At 41.7% G+C, this 22,610-nt stretch overlaps 12 non-coding genes across 12 annotated transcripts; 2 read left to right on the forward strand and 10 right to left on the reverse strand.

Moving 5' to 3' along the window:
- Positions 1-3,329: 3,329 nt before the first annotated feature.
- trnas-aga (transfer RNA serine (anticodon AGA)) lies at positions 3,330-3,411 on the forward strand. The gene has a single exon. It is a non-coding gene; the product is annotated as a tRNA-Ser (tRNA).
- Positions 3,412-6,570: 3,159 nt separating this feature from the next.
- On the reverse strand, positions 6,571-6,652 carry trnas-aga (transfer RNA serine (anticodon AGA)). The gene has a single exon. It is a non-coding gene; the product is annotated as a tRNA-Ser (tRNA).
- A 439-nt stretch (positions 6,653-7,091) lies between these two features.
- trnas-aga (transfer RNA serine (anticodon AGA)) lies at positions 7,092-7,173 on the reverse strand. Its single transcript has one exon. It is a non-coding gene; the product is annotated as a tRNA-Ser (tRNA).
- A 2,962-nt stretch (positions 7,174-10,135) lies between these two features.
- On the reverse strand, positions 10,136-10,207 carry trnag-ucc (transfer RNA glycine (anticodon UCC)). Its single transcript has one exon. It is a non-coding gene; the product is annotated as a tRNA-Gly (tRNA).
- Positions 10,208-11,194: 987 nt separating this feature from the next.
- trnas-aga (transfer RNA serine (anticodon AGA)) lies at positions 11,195-11,276 on the reverse strand. The gene has a single exon. It is a non-coding gene; the product is annotated as a tRNA-Ser (tRNA).
- Positions 11,277-11,714: 438 nt separating this feature from the next.
- On the forward strand, positions 11,715-11,796 carry trnas-aga (transfer RNA serine (anticodon AGA)). The gene has a single exon. It is a non-coding gene; the product is annotated as a tRNA-Ser (tRNA).
- Positions 11,797-12,481: 685 nt separating this feature from the next.
- Positions 12,482-12,554, reverse strand: trnas-aga (transfer RNA serine (anticodon AGA)). Its single transcript has one exon. It is a non-coding gene; the product is annotated as a tRNA-Ser (tRNA).
- A 1,620-nt stretch (positions 12,555-14,174) lies between these two features.
- On the reverse strand, positions 14,175-14,256 carry trnas-aga (transfer RNA serine (anticodon AGA)). Its single transcript has one exon. It is a non-coding gene; the product is annotated as a tRNA-Ser (tRNA).
- A 655-nt stretch (positions 14,257-14,911) lies between these two features.
- On the reverse strand, positions 14,912-14,993 carry trnas-aga (transfer RNA serine (anticodon AGA)). The gene has a single exon. It is a non-coding gene; the product is annotated as a tRNA-Ser (tRNA).
- Positions 14,994-17,064: 2,071 nt separating this feature from the next.
- trnaa-ugc (transfer RNA alanine (anticodon UGC)) lies at positions 17,065-17,136 on the reverse strand. Its single transcript has one exon. It is a non-coding gene; the product is annotated as a tRNA-Ala (tRNA).
- A 359-nt stretch (positions 17,137-17,495) lies between these two features.
- Positions 17,496-17,577, reverse strand: trnas-aga (transfer RNA serine (anticodon AGA)). Its single transcript has one exon. It is a non-coding gene; the product is annotated as a tRNA-Ser (tRNA).
- Positions 17,578-18,451: 874 nt separating this feature from the next.
- trnag-ucc (transfer RNA glycine (anticodon UCC)) lies at positions 18,452-18,523 on the reverse strand. The gene has a single exon. It is a non-coding gene; the product is annotated as a tRNA-Gly (tRNA).
- Between the last annotated feature and the right edge of the window lie 4,087 nt (positions 18,524-22,610).

The raw sequence follows: 22,610 nt of genomic DNA on the forward strand, positions 1-22,610 counted from the left end.
ATGTCCCCATCACTTTTTGGAATGTTTGGTTGTGTCCACTAGTTTTTAAACCTCCTTTAAGGGATGCAATCAGCCGTGCCACAAATATCCTCTCAACAAATGTGAATGAATAAAATTTATTATAGTCTTAAATTATAAAAAATTCTCTTGTGGCGAGTCCCTCATTGGTAATGACTCTCCAAACCTTCTGTGACAGGCCTCTATTGAGAATGTAAAACATGGAGAATAGAGAGAAATATCGCCCTTAAAGTTGGACTATGAAGAAGAACTCTCTTGTTGCAGATAAACGGTTTAAAGTGTCTGTTCGCTTCATCCAGAGTACAAACTCCTCTAATCTACTGTACAGTATTGTATCAGCAGATCTCCAGGCTGCATGTCAACATGGCCACTGTACTTGTTTGGTCTCCTGCAGGACTTGTCTTCTCCAACAGAAAACCTCATGGAGATGCCGGGGATTGAACCACGGGGAGATGCCACTGAGCTACATCCCCCTGCTGGCCACACCAGGAACACATTAGATACACTTGGTGAACAATGAATGAGGAAATGTTAGTCATACAATCAAAATGTTTTGCCAAAACATAATTTCATATTCTAATTTTCTTCAGGGTAAAAGTTGGTACCTCCTCTTTCCCTGATGAAGGCTGCATTAACCAGTCTGACAGAAAGCAGGTAAACAGAACTGTCTGACTGCCACTGACTTGCTGCAGGTCAAGGTTCATTCACTAAAACCAAGGAGACTTCTCTGAAATCTCTCCTGTAATTAGGGCTGCACGATATATCGTTTCAGCATCGCCATCGCGATGTGCGCATGCGCAATAGTCACATCGCAGGACGTGCAATATCAAGTAAGGCAAATTAACTCAAACACGTCATGCTACAACATTTTTGCTGCTTGATACAAAAGGAAAACTCGCACGGTTCTCATTTTCCATGACTAATCTACAAGAGAAGTCTGTCTGATATAACATCATTTACTCCGATTTCAGGGTTTGTTATAAGAGTAGCGTATGTTACCTTTCCAGCTTTCGCGGCTCCGAACCGTAGTTGGGAAGCCTCTGGTGTTGTGCTAGCCTATTTTAGCTTAGCCTGGCTCGTAGCTGGTAACAAGCTTTTTACTCAGAGTCCGGATCAACTCTGCAGTGGAGAACTGGCACTTTATTTCTGTACAGCAGCGAACATAATGCACGGCCTCTCGGTGACGTTCTAAGCTCTTTTCCTGCTAACTATGGTAACTTTACTCACTTAGCATCCTGCAACTCACTCTGGCTGCGGCTAAAAACACACTCACTTCCTACTACGTCACCCGCGCAGGTTACCCACAAAGCCACCTTCTTAAAGGGGCAAGACTTGATAGAGCTATTCAAGTCATTTGGTGAAAATTCCTGTATTTTTTCATATCGCAATATATATCGCAGAAAAAAAAAATATTGCAATGTCAGTTTTTTCCAATATCGTGCAGCCCTACCTGTAATGTAATGTAATGTGATCTCTCCTCCTTCCCTCCACTATCACCTCCTTTCCCTTCCTCCATTACCTCCTCCTTTCCTTTCCTATGAGGAACATGTCACCATGTTGGAGGAGGAAAGACTGTCTCGTCTTCCTGCCTGATCTTTCTCACCTTTCCCAGTATAATTTGGACAATCACATAACTATCAAAGCACTGGAACAATAGGTTCAACAAAAGAATGAGCTTTCCTCCACACAACTGAACAGACAGGTTGTCTGGGTGAGAATAGGAGGCGTGAAGTGGCCAATCACCATTGAGAACTGGCACTGTGTCATTACTCAGTGATGTAGTGGTAAATAAAAAGGTGAGTAAACTTTGACTTCCAGTCAGTGATCATCACAAGGCTAATAACCACCAGTAGAAGCAAAAATCAATAATATTTTCAGAAAAAAAATGAATTTTGCTTTTCCCCTCTACTTCATCTCTGCTCACCACACTTCCCTGTACAGCTCAACATACTGTATGCCAAGCAGGTCAGTAGCACTTAGCAATGAAATAGTAAATGGATAAATGTAGGCTACTGTCTTGCACTGTCTGTAAGGTATTGTTGTCCCTGTAGTGTGTCACTATATACTTGTGTGACTATGTCAATATTTCTCTGCACCATTGTCACCAAGACAAATCCAAGCACAGGATTTACTAAGTGATATCAGTTGTCCTGCAGCAGTGCTTCAGTGTGATCTGTATGAAGTACAGCAATAGGAACCAAGTCATGGTCAACTGCTTGGCAGGCAGCTCTGCTCACCACTACAGCAGCATCACTGACACAACTGACATTACTGTATTTTCTATAGAAGAGATCAGAGCAGCTGATCAACTGGAGCCACAGAGCTGAGATCACATTCAAATAAACCGATTTTTAATTTGGTCTGTATGTCACTGTGGGACTGAACACAGTCTGTACTTGTTCACCTCACAAACCACTCGTTCTCCCACAGTGAATTCTCAAATGCAGAGTAACGGGACATTTTCTAGTCTTTTTCTAGAGATAATATCAGAATCTGCTATGTTGTTGTCACCTCCAACATGGCAGTGTTTGCAATGGTTAGCAGTTGTCACCACTCTTAAATATTCCATTATTATGTGATCAAAACATCTCCACGTTGTCGGCAGGATTCGAATCTGCGCGGAGAAACTCCAGTGGATTTCTAGTCCATCGCCTTAACCACTCGGCCAAGTGGTTAAGGCGACGGACTTGCAATCCATTGGGGTTTCCCCACGTAGGTTCAAATCCTGCTGACAACGTTGCACTGTTAAGATGTGAACAGCCTTTTAATCAAGCTGGGCACACACAAGTTTGTTTACCAAGTAGTGGACATGCTGTCTTTGGTGTTTCTTCTCATGACAACTGAAAACTCTGTCACTATAGTGGTGCTGCAGGAAAAATCAGCTCTCCACATCCCACTTCTGGTTCCTCTCTGTTCAGCCAGTCCTGGACAAAATTTCAGGTGGTCCATGACCTAACATGTGACTCCAAAGTGACCGGTCCTTTTGGCCACAATTAGGCTAAATTATTTTGACCATGTGCACTCCTCTGCATGTGTTTCCACATGAAGTCATTGTATCAACTGTAACCAGTCATGTCATGCATGCAGCCTGAGTGTTTATCTCAGGAAAATGGTCACCAGTTGATTTTGGACCATGTGTCGTTTTCATGGTGATCTGAACATGAACTCTTTAGTAACTTGTTCACCTTCCACCAGAGAACAAAACACCAACTGTTTATGGTAACTGGCCATTTCTCAACAACTAAAATATCAGCAAGTATGGGTTGGCAAATGGCAGGTTTCTGTTCTATGTGTAAATCTTTGTGATGTGAGTTGTCGTGGCCGAGTGGTTAAGGCGATGGACTAGAAATCCATTGGGGTTTCCCCGCGCAGGTTCGAATCCTGCCGACAACGATGTACTGTTTTCATACAATAAAGGTAATAATCATCAATCAGAAATGCTTTATGAACTGCTAGCTGCCTCCATGCTGCCTCCATGTTGGAGTACTTACAACAAAGTAGGACATTCTGACTTTGTAACCTGTTCCCCATGATAAAGTAAACAAAATGCCAGTTTACTCAGCACTTGAAGGGTTGTCATGTCCTTCTACGAAACTGAACTGAAGCAAAGAAATGAAGAAGAAAAAAAGAAAGTGCTTACCTTTGCTTTTTGTGCCTTCATTGTCCCTCAGACAATTTTGTTCTCCAACTTGTGATCACCATGAAGATTTTACCTTCTTTATAGGATTATTGATGTGGTACATCAGCAAGCTAATGCCAAGTTTGTGTTTCCCATGGTCAATATTGGCATGCTGCTTATGTGTTTTGGCATAGAGTTGTCGTGGCCGAGTGGTTAAGGCGATGGACTAAAACTCCATTCCGCGCAGGTTCAAATCCTCCATGGCTCTATTGAACTGACAGAGAGCCTTGTTGACGTTGCTCTCACAAACAGCCTACTACTAAGAGGTGTTTGATTGGCTGCTGCAGGTCACATATTCAAACATGTAATTTACTTCAATCCGTAAAATGTTCTTCTGTTCTTCTTCACTACTGAGACTGCAGACAACATGGCTGCATGAACATCAGTTTCCTCGGGCACAAAGCAAAGTTGGACGACTGTATTGATCTGTTCTGTCAGAGTTAATGATTTGATTTACCATGTGTTTCTTCAGTTTTGGGAAAACTGCTGCCTCAGCTGTCCTGTGGGGTCGTAAAGACACTGGGCAATCCACACCCGGTCGGCTGGCTTGATGACCCGCATGAATTGTTTGGGGAGAAAACTCACCCAATTCACCTCTGGCGGCCTCAGGTGGACAACATATGGAGATGTGGCAGGAGGAGGAGGTGGTGGTTGTCGTGGTGGTGGAGGAGGTGGTGGTTGTTGTCGTGGTGGATCCCCACTTATTTTGCTGGTGCCTGAAAGATGGCCTTCTTCAATGTGGTGGAGCAGCCCTGCACCACCACTGACCTTTTTTCCACACTGCTCACAACATTCCTCTGCATGAAAGTCAAATGTTCAGAGAACTGTTCGACATTAATGTCCTTGCTACAAAGACTGCACTTTATCTGCCCTGGAGTCTGACTGCTTGAGATGCTCTGAGCTGGCTGACTCCCTGCACTTGAGCTGCTCTGTGTGGCGCGGTCTGTCGGCGGCCTCCCTGCACTTGAGCTGCTCTGAGCCGGCTCCATCGGCTGCCTCCCTGACCTTGAGCTGCTCTCTGCCTGTTTGCTGACTCCCTGATGAACCTGTCTGCTCAGCTGACTGTGAAAAAAGAGTTAACTTTTTCCCTAGGTCTGAAAATAAGTTTTTAACTTCATTGTTAACAATTGTGAAACAATCCAAGCACAACTAATGGGATAAATAATGCATTTTCCTGTTTAGATATTTAAAATTTCCTATTGGAAAAGCTAATAGACAATGGTTTATGGCAACCCCCATTTAACTAAAATATCTAAATTAAATATAATCATCACTTACCTTATGATATCCACATTTGCAGGTGATTTTTTTTCCGAAGATGTCATATTCACGGACTTGGTGGTTGTATAGAGGAGTCAATGGACAGGCGTCAATGCGCTGCATGACAGCCTTCCATTTCCTGGCCCCCGGCTTCTTACCTGTGGTAAACCGGTACTTCCCCTGGGCATACTGGTACAGGATACCTGCCCAATATGCGTAGGGTTTACCTTTCTTCGTCATTTCTGAAAATATCAGGGTAAATGTCAGACAAAACCCAGAGATTTCAAGCTTTCTAATGGTATATATCACAAAATGCTTCTGTGTAGCTATATTACATAACCATATTGCTGGATGATTTGAGTCGTAAACAATGTGTAAACAATAAAACACATTGTGAAGTTTGCTGACGATTCTGTTATTGTCAGCTTACTGGAGGAGGAAGAGACAGGCCATGGTCCAGTTGTTGATGATTTTGTTGCTTGGTGTGATGCTGCCTTTTTACAGCTTAATGTAACCAAAACCAAGGAGATGTCCATTGATTTTAGATGAAAACCCCTGGCTCCTATACATACCACCATCAAGGGCCAGGTGGTGGAGAGTGTCGAGACATATAAGTATCTGGGAACTGTCATTGACAGCAAACTGTGCTTTGACACAAATACTTATGTAAGAAGGGTCAACAACGCTTGTTTTGCTTGAGGAAACTGAGGTCTTTCAATGTTGACAATACACTAATGACCATGTTTTACAAATCTTTTATTCAGTCAGTATTGTGTTTTTCTATGATTTGTTGGTTCGGAAATCTAAGTGTGAAAAGTAAAAACGCTCTTAGCCGGATTGTGAAGCACTGCAGCAGGGTTATAGGAGTCAGTCAGGCTGGTCTGCCCGAATTATTCAAGAGACAAGCCCTGCAGAAAGCCCATGCCATCCTTCTTGATGTTGCCCACCCAATACACTCAGAGTTCCAGACTCTCCCCTCAGGTACCCGTTTCAAGGTACCGAGGATTAAAACAAACAGACACAAGCACTCATTTGTTCCAACAGCTATTAGCTTGTTAAATAGATAGCCACTCGCACTTTGCTGTAGTAATGCTTTACTGTAATGCACTTTACTTTACCCTAGACTACAACCCACTGCGATGTGTGTTTGATTATGTCTTTTTTAACTTCTGTATTGTTCTTTGTGTTGTCTATTGCTGTGTTGCTTTTGGTCTGCGAAACAATTGCCCTCTGGGATCATAATAAAGTTGAACTGAACTGAAATCAGTGGGAAAGGTGCTGCGTCTGACAAGACTATAAGGGGACAACTGTGGAGACACATACATCGACAATTTCAATATCAAGCCCGGCTAGTAAATAAAAAATAATTCGAAAATTAATAAATGTCCATATAATAATTTGCTTGTACATAGCGATTTTCTTCTGTTGTTACGCCGTCGACCAAGGAGTCAACATTGATGTAGCCATCTTTTGCTCTGCTGTCTTCTTCTTCTTCTTTAGTGTTTATTGGCGGTTGGCAAACCAGCTTAGAGGTGCATTACTGCCACCAACTGGAATGGAGTGTGGATCGGGAAAGCTCTACCATACAGAATTATTGCACGCAAACAATCAGTAGTTGTCGGCAGGATTCACACCTGTGCGGGGAAACCCCAACGGATTTCTAATCCATCGCCTTAATCACTCGGCCACGACAACTCGCTAGGCCAAAAAATATAAGCAGCATCTATCTGCAGCATGTCAGTATTCACCATGGAAACACAAACTTGGCATTAGCTTGCTCATCAATAATCCTATAAAGGTAAAATGTTCATGATGATCATGATCAGTTTGAAAACAAAATTGTCTGAGGGAGAATGAAGGCACAAAAAGCAAAGGTAAGCACTTTCTTGGTTTTTCAATTTCTATGTTTCAGTTCAGTTTCGTAGAAGCACATGACAACCCTTCAAGTGCTGAGTAAGCTGACATTTTCTTTACTTTATCATGGGGAACAGGTTACAAAGTCATAACATCCTACTTTGTTATAACTCCTCTAACATGGAGGCATTTCCTTACCTGTCACCACTCGCAACCACTACACACAGCTTCATACAGAATTACTGATTGATGATTATTACCATGTATGAAAACAGTCGGTCGTTGTCGGCAGGATTTGAACCTGCGCGGGGAAACCCCAATGGATTTCTAGTCCATCGCCTTAACCACTCGGCCATGACAACTCTCAACACAAAGATTTATACATACAACAGAAACCTGCCATTTGCCAACGCCAACCCATACTTGCTGATATTTACCTTGACTATATTTGTAAAATCATAACAGGTGAATGGGCAGACCATAATGTGGATGGTTGTTGTGAAGTGGCCAGTTACCATAAACAGTTGGTGTTTTGTTCTCTGGTGGAAGGTGAACAAGTTACTAAAGAGTTCATGTTCAGATCACCATGAAAATGACACATGGTCCAAAATCAACTGGTGACCATCTTCCTGAGATAAACACTCAGGCTGCATGCATGACATGACTGGTTACAGTTGATACAATGACTTCATGTGGAAACACACACAAAGGAGTGCACATGGTCAAAATGATGTAGCCTAATTGCGGCCAAAAGAACTGGTCACTTTGGAGTCACATGTTGAAACACACGGTGGAAAAATACATCCCCACCCCAACATGGGAAAGAGACACCTGGTGATATTTCAAACACCTTTACCATATTTGTGTTGAGTTCCATCAGCCAAAGCCAAAGCCAGGGTTTGAGTGACCCTTCACCCCTGAAAGCTGGCCTTAGCGTCTGGCAGGGCCAGCAGGCCTCAGGTAGCGCCTTGCACCTGGGCCTATGGCGACATGGTGCAGCGTCTGGCGGCCACTGTCAGCCCAGGGGGGTCAACAGTGTATATTTGTAAATAGTTTGTTTGGTGTGACATAGTTGACGGGTTCGGGGCGGTTTGGACCTGCACCATCTCCTCGACGTGTTTTAAATTGTCCCATAACACAAAGTGTCCTGTGAAGAGGTGATCTCTGCACTCAGAGAACCATGGTTACAATGCAACTTCTGTTCCTGCAGGTACTTACAGTTGTTACAGACAGTTACTGCAGTCACAACTGCTTACTTAAATAGGAAGTACTAAGATAGGAATATGTGCTAAATATAAGCCTATAACTATAAGCATAATACAACAATAACAATAATAATAATCCAAAAATTATAAAAAATAAAAATAATAAAAGATAATTTAAAAAAGTTAAACATAAACAATCAGTATAATATCAGTATAAAAAACATTTAAAATGTGTTTGTTTTTGTTAGAAATTTGTAAGGAATTATTGTAGTTATTGTAGTTGCCTTATTCTTAAATAAAGCCCTCTTTATCTTATGCAAATCGTTTGTTTGTGTTTGTTTTTTCATTTATTTTATGAAACTTATGTCACTATGTGGGACGCTCTGCCATGACCTGTTTGAAAAATGATTATGGCAACCCTTTATTTGGATAGTGTGATGTTACTATACTGACTATCAGGTGACACAAAGTAGATGTTCAACAATGTGTCACTTGCCTTTTTGATAAATCTCCTCTCTATGTGACCCTGAACTGAGCCTGACCCAACCCAACCTGACCCTGTTTCTAACATTAACCCTAAGATGAACCCTTGCCCAGACACTGAATATCTACTACTTTTCACACAAGACTCTTTAGTGACACTTTCTAGTCACTTGATAGGAAGTTGAGTATCAACACTGGACTATCAAATAAAGTGTGACCACTGATAGTCAGTGAAGCAGGCCTACATTTAAATCTCTTCCACCTCACTTCACCCACTGGCAGCCATGCAGTTTGAATGTGTTGTAGAGCGGTGGTTCTCAACCTCATGAGACCTTAAAATGAGGCGATGCCTACCTGCGACCCCCAGTCACAGGCTGCATATGCAGAGTGATGAACAGTTCATGATTTTCCCTTTCCAGGTTGTTTCATTTGATTAGTTGTGAGAGGAGGCATGGAGGCTGAAAACTAACAGAGCTGAGATCACATTCAAATAAACTGATAATTAATTTGGTCAATACGTCACTGAAGGCAGATAAACTCTCTGTAAGAGTTTGTGAGGACGGTGTTACTCTCTACTCTTGGTGTTTTATGGTCTCAGTGGAGGCCTGTCATGGAAGAGTTAAAGAGTGTTACACAGGACATCCAACCATGTAGGAGGAGGGACAAAAAAAGCACCCTGAATGTTTTCAGCCTTTTACAGTATAACTTAAGAAATATTCACACGGTTAACACCAAGGAAACACAGGAAACTACTCACGGTTTTCATGGACGCACAAATCACACCGTAACTAAACTAATGAACGCTAAACTGCGGTATTTAAACCATTTAACTAACAGTTCTTGGTGACTTGCTACTCCCCATACTGTTCGCGAGCCGGTCTACCCCACAGTCTTAAAGGAACAGACGGCCTTTTTAACAGTATACTGGAACATTTTCTTGTCTAGGGAGGCACAAGAGATTCCACTATTTTGTTGTCACTCCACCAACATGGCAGCATTTCCTACACTTAGCATTTGCTCTCCAAACCTATGCAGGGAAACCCCAATGGATTTCTAGTCCATCGCCTTAACCACTCGGCCAAGACAACCGTTATTGACCACACTGACACATAGAAATGAAACTTGGTGTTGAGTGTTGTGAGAAACCACTTCTTCCTGGAGTATGGATTTTACCAGTGTTGGTCTATATTCCATTGGTTTCACACTGGTAAAACACAAGGTAATTTAGCCTCTGTAGTAGAATTAGGCTCAGAAAGCCCTCCAATCACCATTTGCAATTTTATACAGTCATTTGAAGCTCTATAACCATTTAAACAGCCCAGTGTTGTCAGAAGGATTTTATGTAACCTATGAGGAGACACAACAGATTTTTTGTCAGAGATGTGCAGATCAGGTGGATCCAAATGCAGAACAGCAAAGCAGGAGACAGGCTTGAAAATCAACAAAGGCTTTACTGGTAGTCTCAGCAGGCAAAGAGTACAGAACATAGATCTAGACTAACAAACAAGCAGAGAAAGGTGGGTGGCTGAGAACTTAAATACTGGACTAGCAAATTAACTAACAAGAGACAGCTGGCGAGGCACTGAACAGCATGTGGGGAACACTGGGACGCCATCTGCTGGAAAACCAAAAGTTCTGCGATGGCCGGGAATCGAACCCGGGTCAACTGCTTGGAAGGCAGCTATGCTCACCACTATACCACCATCGCTGAGGAAAAACAGCACTGCTGCTGCACAGTCAGCAGTTTATGTCAGGAATTCAACTGGAAGAGGCGGAGGAGGAGAGGGAAGAAGGGGGAGGTACAACAGCAAGCAAATAGAGAAGAGAAAAGAAGAGAAGAGAGGATCAGTCTTTAACAGTAACAGTACTAGTAGTACTATTAGTAACTTTTTAGTAACTGATTTTATACACTGTGCTTCCAAAACAAACTGAAATTAAACCACTTCAGACTAGAGACAGAAGAGCTTTATGGGATCAAACAGGTCAAAGAAACATCTCATATGTCTTCCATGCCATGTCTATGGCACAAGGTTGCCCATCCCTGATGTACAAAGCTCTCTGTTGGACCAGTTCAGTCAAGCCAGAAGTGATCATCTTTCATCTTTCCAAACAATTACTGTGTAGTGCTTAGTTGGAAAGAAAATCTGCAGACCCTTCGCCCCCCATCCCTGGGACCAGTTCAGACAAGCCAGTATAGTCAGCTATATCACACCACAATGAATATCGGCAGGATTTGAACGTGCGCGGGAAAACCCCAATGGATTTACTAGTCCATCGCCTTAACCACTCGGCCTCCGCCTGATCACAACATAAATGCCCTCAGCAACAGAGTCCTCGGTCGTGCACTCTTGCCAGAATTCGTTCCCCCTGGGAGACCCACTGGTAAGATACTCCAGGAGACACCATTCTCCTTGTGACTACACCTTTAGTCTAACACATTCAACAAATAAACTTTTCTCACCCATTCCAGTGCAAACTTGTCTATTCTTCTGAATTCAAAATATGTTTGTTTTTTTCATAATGATACTTTACGGCAGGTGAGCGTATTGCTGTGGAGTATTTGCTGGTTCAGTCTGACAGAGATAACCTGCTGGGTCCACAACAGCACAGTGAACTTGGCATCATTCTCACCATCATCATTCTACACTCAGCATTTGTAATTGCTCTCCAAACATGCCAATCTTATGAAGACCAACGTTGTCGGCAGGAATTGAATCTGCGTAGAGAAACCCCAATGGATTTCTAGTCCACCGCCTTAACCACTCGGCCAAGACAACCAACATTATTGACAACACCGACACATAGAAATGAAACTTGGTGTTGAGTGTTGTGAGAAACCACTTCTTCCTGGAGTATGGATTTTACCAGTGTTGGCCTATATTCCATTGGTTTCACACTGGTAAAACACAAGGTAATTTAGCCTCTGTAGTAGAATTAGGCTCAGAAAGCCCTCAAATCACCATTTGCAATTTTATACAGTTATTTGAAGCTCTATAACTATTTAAACAGCCCAGTGTTGTCAGCAGGATTTAAACCTACGAGGGACACAATAGATTTCTAGTCCATACCACTAACCTCTCAACCATCAACTCAACATACTTGTGCTTTGAGTTTATCAGCATTTTAACTCCTCTACAAACATGAAGGCAAATATGAGTAAGTTCGGGTTGGCAAATGTCTGGTTTCTCTTCTGTGTGTAACTGCTTCTGATGTGAGTTGTCGTGGCCGAGTGGTTAAGGCGATGGACTAGAAATCCATTGGGGTTTCCCCGCGCAGGTTCGAATCCTGCCGACAACGACACGCTGTTTTCACTGTGGGGAGAAACAACACTGCTGGCTTGACTGTATTGTAGACTGTCCCTTCTGTCTCAAACACAAAATACCAACAATCACATAAATGGGTTTTCTAACCCGGCCGACTTGAAACAGTCAGCTCAGCTGCCCAGACAAATGTGAAGCTTTGAATTTGATTGGCTGTTGCTGGTCATATACCCAACCATCAATAAGGCCCAGGCTGAAAATAACCAGAATTATACTTTAATTCGGAATAACAGTAAATTTTAGAGTTCAAAAATTGTATTCCAAGAATAGATATTCAGTTTGCATTTGCACAGGTCAAACTAACATCTCATATGTCTTCATGTAGTGGAGTTATTTTACAGCCCTGTGTATATTTGTGTATTCAACATTAGTACAGAAATATCTGCTGAGAAAACACATGGTAAATCAAATCATTAACTCTGACAGAACAGATCAATACAGTCGTCCAACTTTCCTTTGCGCCCGAGGAAACTGATGTTCATGCAGCCATGTTGTCTGCAGTCTCTGTAGTGAAAGACAGAAGAAGATTTCACGGAGTGAAGTAAATTACATGTTTGAATACGTGACCTGCAGCAGCCAATCAAACAGTAGTGGGCTGTTTGTGAGGTCAAAGTCAACAAGGCTCTCTGTCAGTTCAATAGAGCCATACAAGCAGAGTCAGTTGTTGTCAACAGGATTTGAACCTGCACGGAACAGATTTCTAGTCCATCGCCTTAACCACTCGGCCACGACAACTCACGTTACAGTCAACTTCAACACACAGTTGAGTGTTGTGATAAACCACTTCTTCCTGGAGTATGGATTTTACCAGTGTTGGTCTGTATTCCATTGGTTTCACACTGGTAAAACACAAGGTAGTTTAGCCTCTGTAGTAGAATTAGGCTCAGAAAGCCCTCAAATCACCATTTGCAATTTTATACAGTTATTTGAAGCTCTATAACTATTTAAACAGCTCAGTGTTGTCAGCAGGATTTTAACCTACGAGGGACACAATAGATTTTTTAGTCTGTCATGCTAACCTCTTTGACCCCTGACCCACAGCATAAAATGAGCCTTAAGGTGCGTTCAGACTACGGGCCACAAGCTACAGAACGGTCTGGTGCACCAAGCTAAACTGTTGCCAATGGAGCAGAAAAGTGTTGCCCAGCTGGTCGCTGACGGTTCCTGTCGTCGTCACGCTGGCTGCACCAACTGATAATGTCAGACTGTCATAGCGTTGCATTTGTCTCGTTTTTATTTTATTTGGCAAATACTCGTTCTTCTAATTCATCAAGTAAACAATAATAACGTAAATATAACGACCCTGCACTACCTTGATTTGTTCGCGCTTCACCGTGTCATCAGAGCATCATCAGAGCGTCATCAGAGCGTCATCAGAGCGTGGAAAAAAGTTGAGGTCAGCTGAACTTCTGCCCGCTGCCCGACACGCTGCTACATTTTACGCTCTGGCGTTTGTAGCGTTGTGTCGCCGTTTCCATTGAAAACGAATGATGCCCTGTTGCTTTGTAGCCCGTAGTCTGAACGCACCATTAGAGCTTATGTGTAAGTCAACATTCTTTTTGGGAATGAGACACCTGGCATGAGCCCTTAGTGATATTTCAAACAAAACCCAGAGATCCTCAACAGTAAAGTCTAATAACTAAATAAACACTTATGAGGACATTATTTTTGCCATTGCTTGAAAAAGAAAATGCTAAATATAGGGTTAGGGCTCTGTGATTACCTTTGTTTGCTTTGTTCAAGGTCACATCCAGAGTCTGAGCTGAGAAAACACTTCTACAACACTTCTCAACAGACTTAAGGCTGGTGTATGCTGAGTTCTGAGAGTATACCCTCTGCCAACCCATACTTGCTGATATTTAAACACCTTACCTATATTTGTAGAGGAGTTAACCTACTGATAAACTCAAAGCACAATAGTGTAAAATCATGTCAGCTGTATGGACAGAGCTGACATCATGTGGACTGTTGGTGTGAAATGGCCAGTTACCATAAACAGCTGGTGTTTTGTTCTCTGGTGGAAGGCGAACAAGTTATTAAAGAGTTCATTTTCAGATCATCATGAAAACGACACATGGTCCAAAATCAACTGGTGACTTTATCTTTATCTTCCTGAGATAAACCACGACTTTCTGAAGTGTACATTCTCTAGTCTATTCCATTCAGCATTTCCCTCTGTAGTAGTGCATTTATGCACAGGAGACATAGCAACACAGGGACAACACTTTTCAATCACAAAGCTTAGTGTTACTTCAAGCTCTGTAACCATCTCAATGGCCCTCTTCTGTCCGCAGGATTCCAACGTGTGCAGAGAAAGTCTGCCTATTCCATCATTATCATATCAAAACTTCTCCACGTTGTCGGCAGGATTCGAACCTGCGCGGGGAAACCCCAATGGATTTCTAGTCCATCGCCTTAACCACTCGGCCACGACAACTCTCAATAGAAAGATTTACACATAGAACAGAAACCTGCCATTTCTGGAGTATGGATTTTTACCAGTGTTGGTCTGTATTCCATTGGTTTCACACTGGTAAAAACAAGGTAGTTTAGCCTCAGTCATTTGAAGCTCTATAACCATTTAAACAGCCCAGTGTTGTCAGAAGGATTTTATGTAACCTATGAGGAGACACAACAGATTTTTTGTCAGAGATGTGCAGATCAGGTGGATCCAAATGCAGAACAGCAAAGCAGGAGACGGGCTTGAAAATCAACAAAGGCTTTACTGGTAGTCTCAGTGTTTTTAGCATGTACATAAAGAACTGTTTACATGATACATACACACTCAGATGAAGCTTGTATATATGAGCTGTGGACATTTTAATTTCTGCTGTCATCAGGATGTATTTGGGACAGAGTGTCTCAGCTGAACGAATGCTGTTCTGTTCTGAAGCTCTGCTCCGTCCTCGGCCCGGCCGGGGATCGAAACGCCAACCTGGGAGCGGAAGCCCCCCTTCCCTCTCTTTTTTCCTCTTCCCCCCACAGAGAAGAATGGGCAATATCCTTCGCGCAAGAGGTTCTACAGAGTTCTCAGTTGGTCCAACATAGTCATGTAGAGCCAGCCGTTTCACACCTCAGTGAAAACAGCACATCGTTGTCGGCAGGATTCGAACCTGCGCGGGGAAACCCCAATGGATTTCTAGTCCATCGCCTTAACCACTCGGCCACGACAACTCTCTATACCAAAACACATAAGCAGCATGCCAATATTGACCATGGGAAACACAAACTTTGCCTATAAAGAAATCCTATAAAGAAGGTAAAATCTTCATGGTTGGAAAACAAAATTGTCTGAGGGACAATGAAGGCACAAAAAGCAGAGGTAAGCGCTTTATTTTTTTCTTCTTCATTTCTTTGCTTCAGTTCAGTTTCGTAGAAGGACATGACAACCCTTCAAGTGCTGAGTAAACTGGCATTTTCTTTACTTTATCATGGGGAACAGGTTACAAAGTCAGAACGTCCTACTTTGTTGTAACTCCTCCAACATGGAGGCATTTTCCTAGCAGTTCATAAAGCATTTCTGATAGATGATTATTACCTTTATTGTATGAAAACAGTGCATCGTTGTCGGCAGGATTCAAACCTGCTTTCCCCGCACAGGTTCGAATCCTGCCGACAACGACGCACTGTTTTCCCCAATGGATTTCTAGTCCAACCTGCCTTAACCACAAGATTTACACATAGAACAGAAACCTGCCATTTGCCAACCGATACTTGCTGATATTTTAGATGTTGTGAAATGGCCAGTTACCATGAACAGCTGGTGTTTTGTTCTCTGGTGGAAGGTGAACAAGTTACTAAAGAGTTCATGTTCAGATCACCATGAAAACGACACATGGTCCAAAATCAACTGGTGACCATTTTCCTGAGATAAACACTCAGGCTGCATGCATGACATGACTGGTTACAGTTGATACAATGACTTCATGTGGAAACACATGCAGAGGAGTGCACATGGTCAAAATAATTTAGCCTAATTGTGGCCAAAAGGACCGGTCACTTTGGAGTCACATGTTAGGTCGTGGACCACCTGAAATTCTGTCCAGGACTGGCTGAACAGAGAGGAACCAGAACTACAGACCAATTCCAGTGGGATGTGGAGAGCTGATTTTTCCTGCAGCACCACTATAGTGACAGAGTTTTCAGTTGTCATGAAAAGAAACACCATTCTTAGTGATATCAGAGACAGTACAGCGCACTCTATCAGTTTTGAATGGGAAAATCTGTAACTCTAAACATGGCGACTCTGACAACATAAGACGTATTGTCAGCTAAAATGGCCAATTTACTTTTTCTGTGACAACAGTGTCCTTTGAAACAAATTTTAACACTCCATGTTGTTAACAATTCATCAATTTTCATAAATATGTAATGTAAATGATTGTATGTCTGTCAGAACTTTAGATATAGACGACTCCTCATTCAGATAGGAGTCTTGTCTTGTTAAGGGGGTCGCACACAGGACGAGAAGCGCCACGCAGGTATACCACATAGGAAGAGTTGCACAGAGAGCGCCAGTAGACGGTTATATGTATAATAGACGTTACAACTTACCAGTACATCCTGTTACTCCCGCAATCTTCCTCTAAACTGCCGGCTTTCATTGGTTATCCTTGAATAATCTGTGATTGGTGGCGTATAATTCTGGATATTTACCTACTTCATTGATTAACTGTCATCATCCATCTTTCTTTTAAAATATTATATAGCTTGCTACTTCTGTTCACAATGATACATTTCAAGCCGCATATCTAATATTGATTTGTGGGTCTTGTTCTGGGTTTAATAGCAATAGTGGAAAGCATGAGTGGCGCTGAGTGGCGCTCCGAGACTCTGAGCAGTGCTGAAAGTTGTGGCTGGGCGCCGGCGATGAACTCTGTGTTCATCTGTTTGCTTTGTTCAAGGTCACAACCAGAATAAAATTTATCATAGTATTAAATTATCAAACATTCTCTGGTGGCGAGTCCCTCATTGGTAATGACTCTCCAAACCCTCTGTAACAGGCCTCTATTGAGAATGTAAAACATGGAGAATAGAGAGAAATATCGGCCTTAAAGTTGGACTATGAAGAAGAACTCTGTTGTTGCAGATAAATGGTTTAAAGTGTCTGTTTGCTTTCTCCAGAGTACAAACTCCTTTAATCTACTGTACAGTATTGTATCAGCAGATCTCCAGGCTGCATCAACATGGTCTCTGTACTTGTTTGGTCTCCTACAGGACTTTTCTTCTTCAACAGAAAACCTCATGGAGATGCCGGGGATTGAACCCGGGGCCTCATACATGCAAAGCATGCGCTCTACCACTGAGCTACATCCCCCTGCTGGACACATCAGGAACACATTAGCTCCTATTAGCTATTGCATGTCTGTAGAAGAGATCAGAGCAGCAGATCAATTAGAGAGCAACAGAGCTGAGATCATATTCAAGTAAACCGATTATTAATTTGGTCTATATGTCACTGTGGGACTGTACATAGGCTATACTTGATGACCTCACAAACCACTTGTTCTCCCACAGTGAATTCTCAAGTACTGAGTAACTAGACATTTTCTTGTCTTTTTCCAGAGATAACATCAGAATCTGCCATGTTGTTGTCTCCAACATGGCAGCATTTCCAATGGTTAGCAGTTGTCACCACTGCAAATATTCCATCATTATCATATCAAAACATCGCCACGTTGTCGGCAGGATTCGAACCTGCGCGGGGAAACCCCAATGGATTTCTAGTCCATCGCCTTAACCACTCGGCCACGACAACTCACATTATAAAAATTTACACGTAGAACAGAAACCTGCCATTTGCCAAACCATACTTGCTGATATTTAAACAGCTTGACTATATTTGTAGAGGAGTTCAACTGCTGATAAACTCAAACTCGGCCATGACAACACAGTTAAAAAAAAGAAAAAAAAAAGAACCTGCCCCCCTGCCCCAACATGGGAAAGAGACACCTGGTGATATTTCAAACACCTTTACCATATTTGAAGAGGAGTTCCATCAGCTAAAGCCAAATTGTCCAAATTGTTAATAAAATCAGATATAAGTTGAAACTCTCCCTACCTGCTCTGGTGTGGAGGCTCAGAGTTCAGTAGAATAGTCTTAGTGCTCTCCCAGTTCTCCCAGTCTGACTGCTGCCTTTCTGTTCTTCACACTGACAGAGAGCTGATGGTTCAGTCTAGACCGGTCTGCACTGGAACATAAAGAAAACACAGGGAGGATGATGGAGGTAGAGGAATCTTTTCAGAACCAAAGATCCTCTCATGTCCAGTAACTAAACAAACACTTCGTTCCCTACTCCCTGCAAACCTAAATGGGAATAACACTCAATTTTAATGTCCACAAATTTTATTCTAAGAAACTAGAAATTCAGTTTGCATTACTTAACATTCACAAATACATGTATGAGGTTTTCAGGTGGATTTGGGAAGAATGAATGTAAATCTAAACCTGCAGAATGTAGATGGTTTAAAAAAAAAACTGTAAATGAGAGAATGATCTGAGAAAACATTCCTACAACAGTTCTAACCTACTTGACACAGTCGAACGTCACTGATACCAAAACCAAAAGACAAAAACAAGGTATTTTAATCACGGTTCACGGAAGTAAGAACCATCTGGGAAAAGAGAGTTCTGCGATGGCCGGGAATCGAACCCGGGTCAACTGCTTGGAAGGCAGCTATGCTCACCACTATACCACCATCGCTGCGGTGCCCAGTCAACAGTTTTTGTCATCCAAGAGAGGAGGAGAGCAGAACAGAAGGGAGCTATACATCGACTCTCAAACACCCTTCTACTGCTGGTAACCCTGCATTCACGTGCTATCTGACATATCATAACAACTATTTTCCTTGTCTGAGAAAAATCAGTGTCTGATGATGTTAAGAAAACATTTAGTTACACACACGCCTGTATTACACGTTTGTAATTAGCCAGGCTAAACATCGTACCTTTTAAAAATAAGAAGCAGCCAACTCCATATCCTGCTTTTCAGGACTTCACCTGTGTCAGTCAGTTTTACGTCTGGGTTTGATTTTCCGACAAAACAGCACATGAATGCGATGCTGTTTAGCAGCCACCATGCAGGTCTCTGATGCTGGACCAAACACACGAACGCACAGTTTGCAGGCTACACCAAGTTGCAGGCATGTGTCCAATTACAAATAATCGTGTGCTGTTTGTGTCTGAGAGAATTAATAATAATTTGCTCCATTCGTTATGACTTTATAGCAGTCAATACATTTTAACCACTCGGACTTCCCTAATGCATTCAACCAGAAGATTAGCAAAAACTAGACGTCTCTTACCTTCAGAAGAAGCCGCAAATTGTTCATACAATATGACAAACTTCCACAGACTTGAAAATTGTTGGATAATCCATGACAGTAAACATGAAGCCTTCGTTTGGTTTTGTCAAAGTTTCTGTTGCATCGTTACTTCAACGCGCTCGAGCTGTGTTTTCATGTCAGCGCGCGCATTAAGTCACACCCACAGGAAGAAGCGGAAGAATGCGCGAGGAAATAATCCTTTATCCCATGTTGTACCATATAGAACCTCCTTGGTTGTACCATGGGATTTTTATTTTATGTTTTAAAACATTTTTTTGCCACAATTTTTTTTATAATCACGTACAAAATATTACACATGAAGATGTAGATAAATATTAACTAACTGCAGTTCACAGCATCAGTAAAATGCTCAGGAAACAGCAACATGTAGGCTGGAAGTGAAGGTGGAGATCCTGAACTTCAAACATATGGTGCTGTATCTCCCTCACGTGGATCTGAGGCAGTATTACACCGTCTATGTAGGGAATATCAGAGTAGTTAAACCAATTTGTCGTCATTGGTATCAATGGCTAATATTTTTTCCAGAAATATAGCCTTAGATAACTTTATATTGAATTTTCAATTAAATCTGGCTCTTGCAATATGTGACAGCTAACCAGGACTTGACTGGAAAAGTTTACAGGTTTACATTTGTAATGTCTGTAACCACTGCAGTGAAACAGAGCTGTGTGTTGAATGGTCATGATAGCTCCAAAAAACTGTTTTCCATCTAGAATGATAAAGAATAATGTATCAGTCAGCTTCATTAAAAGTTTGTTTATTATGCTTCCATCTACTGTTAATGTGCTATCAGAGTGTCTAGCTGGGGAGTCCAGTAAAGCCCATACCATGGCACTTCTAATGAAATGGCACTTTTTTTTTGACAATTTCAGTTTTTTTTTGTGATCACACAGACTGTAATAAATATCAATTCATTTCTCAGCCATCAGAAACGTCTATTGAAGTTTAGAGGAAGATCCTGAACTCCAGGCAACATGTGGGGCTTTATCTCTCTCTCATGGATCTGAGGCAGTATGACTCCTTCCATGTGGGTAAGAAACATACACTGGATATAAAGAATGTTATACAACCCCATGGACTTTTACATGTTTCCTTGGGCCGAATTCAAAATACATTTATTTGGGATTTTCAGTCTAACGTCTATGTAAAGTATTTAGACCCTTTTTACCCCCTTTACTCACTTTAACAATAGTAAATTGTTTCACTGGCAAACTGGCAACATTCAATCATATATATTATTCATACTCATATTATTCATGCTTTCTCCAGCAGATGGTGGCATTAGTCCATGATATTCATTGAAAGCGTGGCAATCCAAGCCTGTCACTTCCCTGCTATAACATTTTTACATTAGTAATACTACACCAATATGGTGTAAGGCGTAAGTTCACTTTAAAGACCAGAAGATCCTCATACAAACTATCATTCAAAGATGAAATGATTTTACTCTTCTAAAATAATTGCATAAAGCACTTAAAACCAAGAATTACATAAATTACATAAATATGTTTGAACATGAGTTATATCAAGCAAACTGTTTATACATACATACATACATACATACATACATATTTATATACAGTATATGAGACTAGCAAATTCTACACAAAAAGATACCAAATGTTTAAGGAATGTATCAGAATCTCTCTATCTGCATTACTGTGTGTGTGTGTGAGAGAGAGAGAGAGAGAGAGAGAGAGAGAGAGAGAGAGAGAGAAAGTGTGTGAGTTGTGTTGGCAAGTGTGAAAGCCTTCGCACATATGGAGAGATTAGCAGTCTTGTAGGAGCAGGTTGAGTGAGCTGCCCCAGACGGTGTGTGTGTGTGTGTCATTCCATACGTCTGTTCTTGTGTGCATGTGTATGATTGCGTTCATAAGTGTGCCTGTGTGTGTATGTCTGCGTGTATAGAGAGGGTGAGTAAGAAAAAGCGAGAGAGAATGTGTGTGTATATGCATGTGCCCTGTGTGTGTGTGTGTGTGTGTGTGTGCCACAGCCCAGAGCTATGGGAGTCCTATAAGCTCACCCAGGACTAACAGTGGAATCCAACTGGCCACAATGAGGCCTTTGTCTGGAGTGCAGAGCCAGCAGGTGAAAACTCTGCTTCAGACCTTGGAGAGAGCATGTGATGGAGAACTGCCTCACTGTACACACCACTGTACTATCTCGACCTTATCTGTGTGTGTGTGTGTGTGTGTGTGTGTGTACATACAACATGAATGCACTGTATGTATGGGCACACATGCTTGAGCGAGTGTGTGTTTGCTTACGGGCATGTTTGTGCTGATGCAAACTAAGTGTAACTATGTTTAAACCTTTGAGGATGAAGGGCTGTTTAAATGGTTCTAAGATCAATACACCTTAAATAAACCATAAATCCATAGTGTATTATGATAATACAAAAATGTCCATCTTAACAAGTCATTCGGTGTGATATTTAGACTTAAAATTGTATTTTTCTTAAAGCAAGTGAAGGATTCTGTCATTGGGGTGAGATGATTGCACTTTCCAGTGCAGTTTCACTTGTTTCAGAGATTTTCTAGAAAAAAGTGCCAGTAACTTGAAACAAAGCAGAATAAGACCGAAAGTGAAATTATTTCTTCAAATTGGCAGAAAAGTAAAATTTTAAGACTTAACACTAGATTAAATAACTCACTAAGATGGATATTTTGCAGGGTATTATCACTCTACAAGTTATAGTCTGTATATTGTAGTGTTGTAGTCGAGACCACCTAAACCGAGACCGAGTCAAGACCAAGACCAGAGCATATCAAGTCCGAGTCAAGACCAAGACTTTGAGGGGGCGAGACCGAGTCAAGACCAAGACCGAGGGGGGGCGAGACCGAGTCAAGACCGAGACCAGACCAATGCGAGACCGTTTTCAAGACCATGACTGTAATCATAGTGTTGGCTCGACATTTACACCATTCCTCTGTTAAAATTCCCAACGAAAGAAAGCATTATTTAGCAATTTTAGTAAAACACAAATAGATGTACAGAATATACTCAGTGACAGAAGGCAATCCTTTGATCTGAAACACTGCAATTCCATATCACTGACCTTCAGAAAGGCTCAACACAGTGGGCAGAATGAAGCAGAAGTGTAAAAACACCTTACTGCTGCTAAATTATGACTCCCCCAAATTGTCACATCAGCCACTGATTGCTAAATTATTCAGTAAGTAATAACCTGTATGATGATACAGTATATGATCTGTATGCGGGAGTGTGCTGTTAATCAACCGAAGCATGAGTCTATAGTGGTTATATTGAAAAACATATTTATTTGAAATGTAAAGCCTGTTGGCCTGCAGTAGAAAATAATTTCACAGTGGAAAATAAGTTGACATATGGTGCCTTCAAAAGTAGCAACCAATAACTGCTGTCACAATCAATGTATGAAGAACATATCTACACTTGAAAGGTGAGTCTGTAATGAACCAAAAT

The sequence above is a fragment of the Centroberyx gerrardi genome, chromosome 22, assembly GCF_048128805.1.
Source record: "Centroberyx gerrardi isolate f3 chromosome 22, fCenGer3.hap1.cur.20231027, whole genome shotgun sequence".
NCBI classification, from domain to species: Eukaryota; Metazoa; Chordata; class Actinopteri; order Beryciformes; family Berycidae; genus Centroberyx; species Centroberyx gerrardi.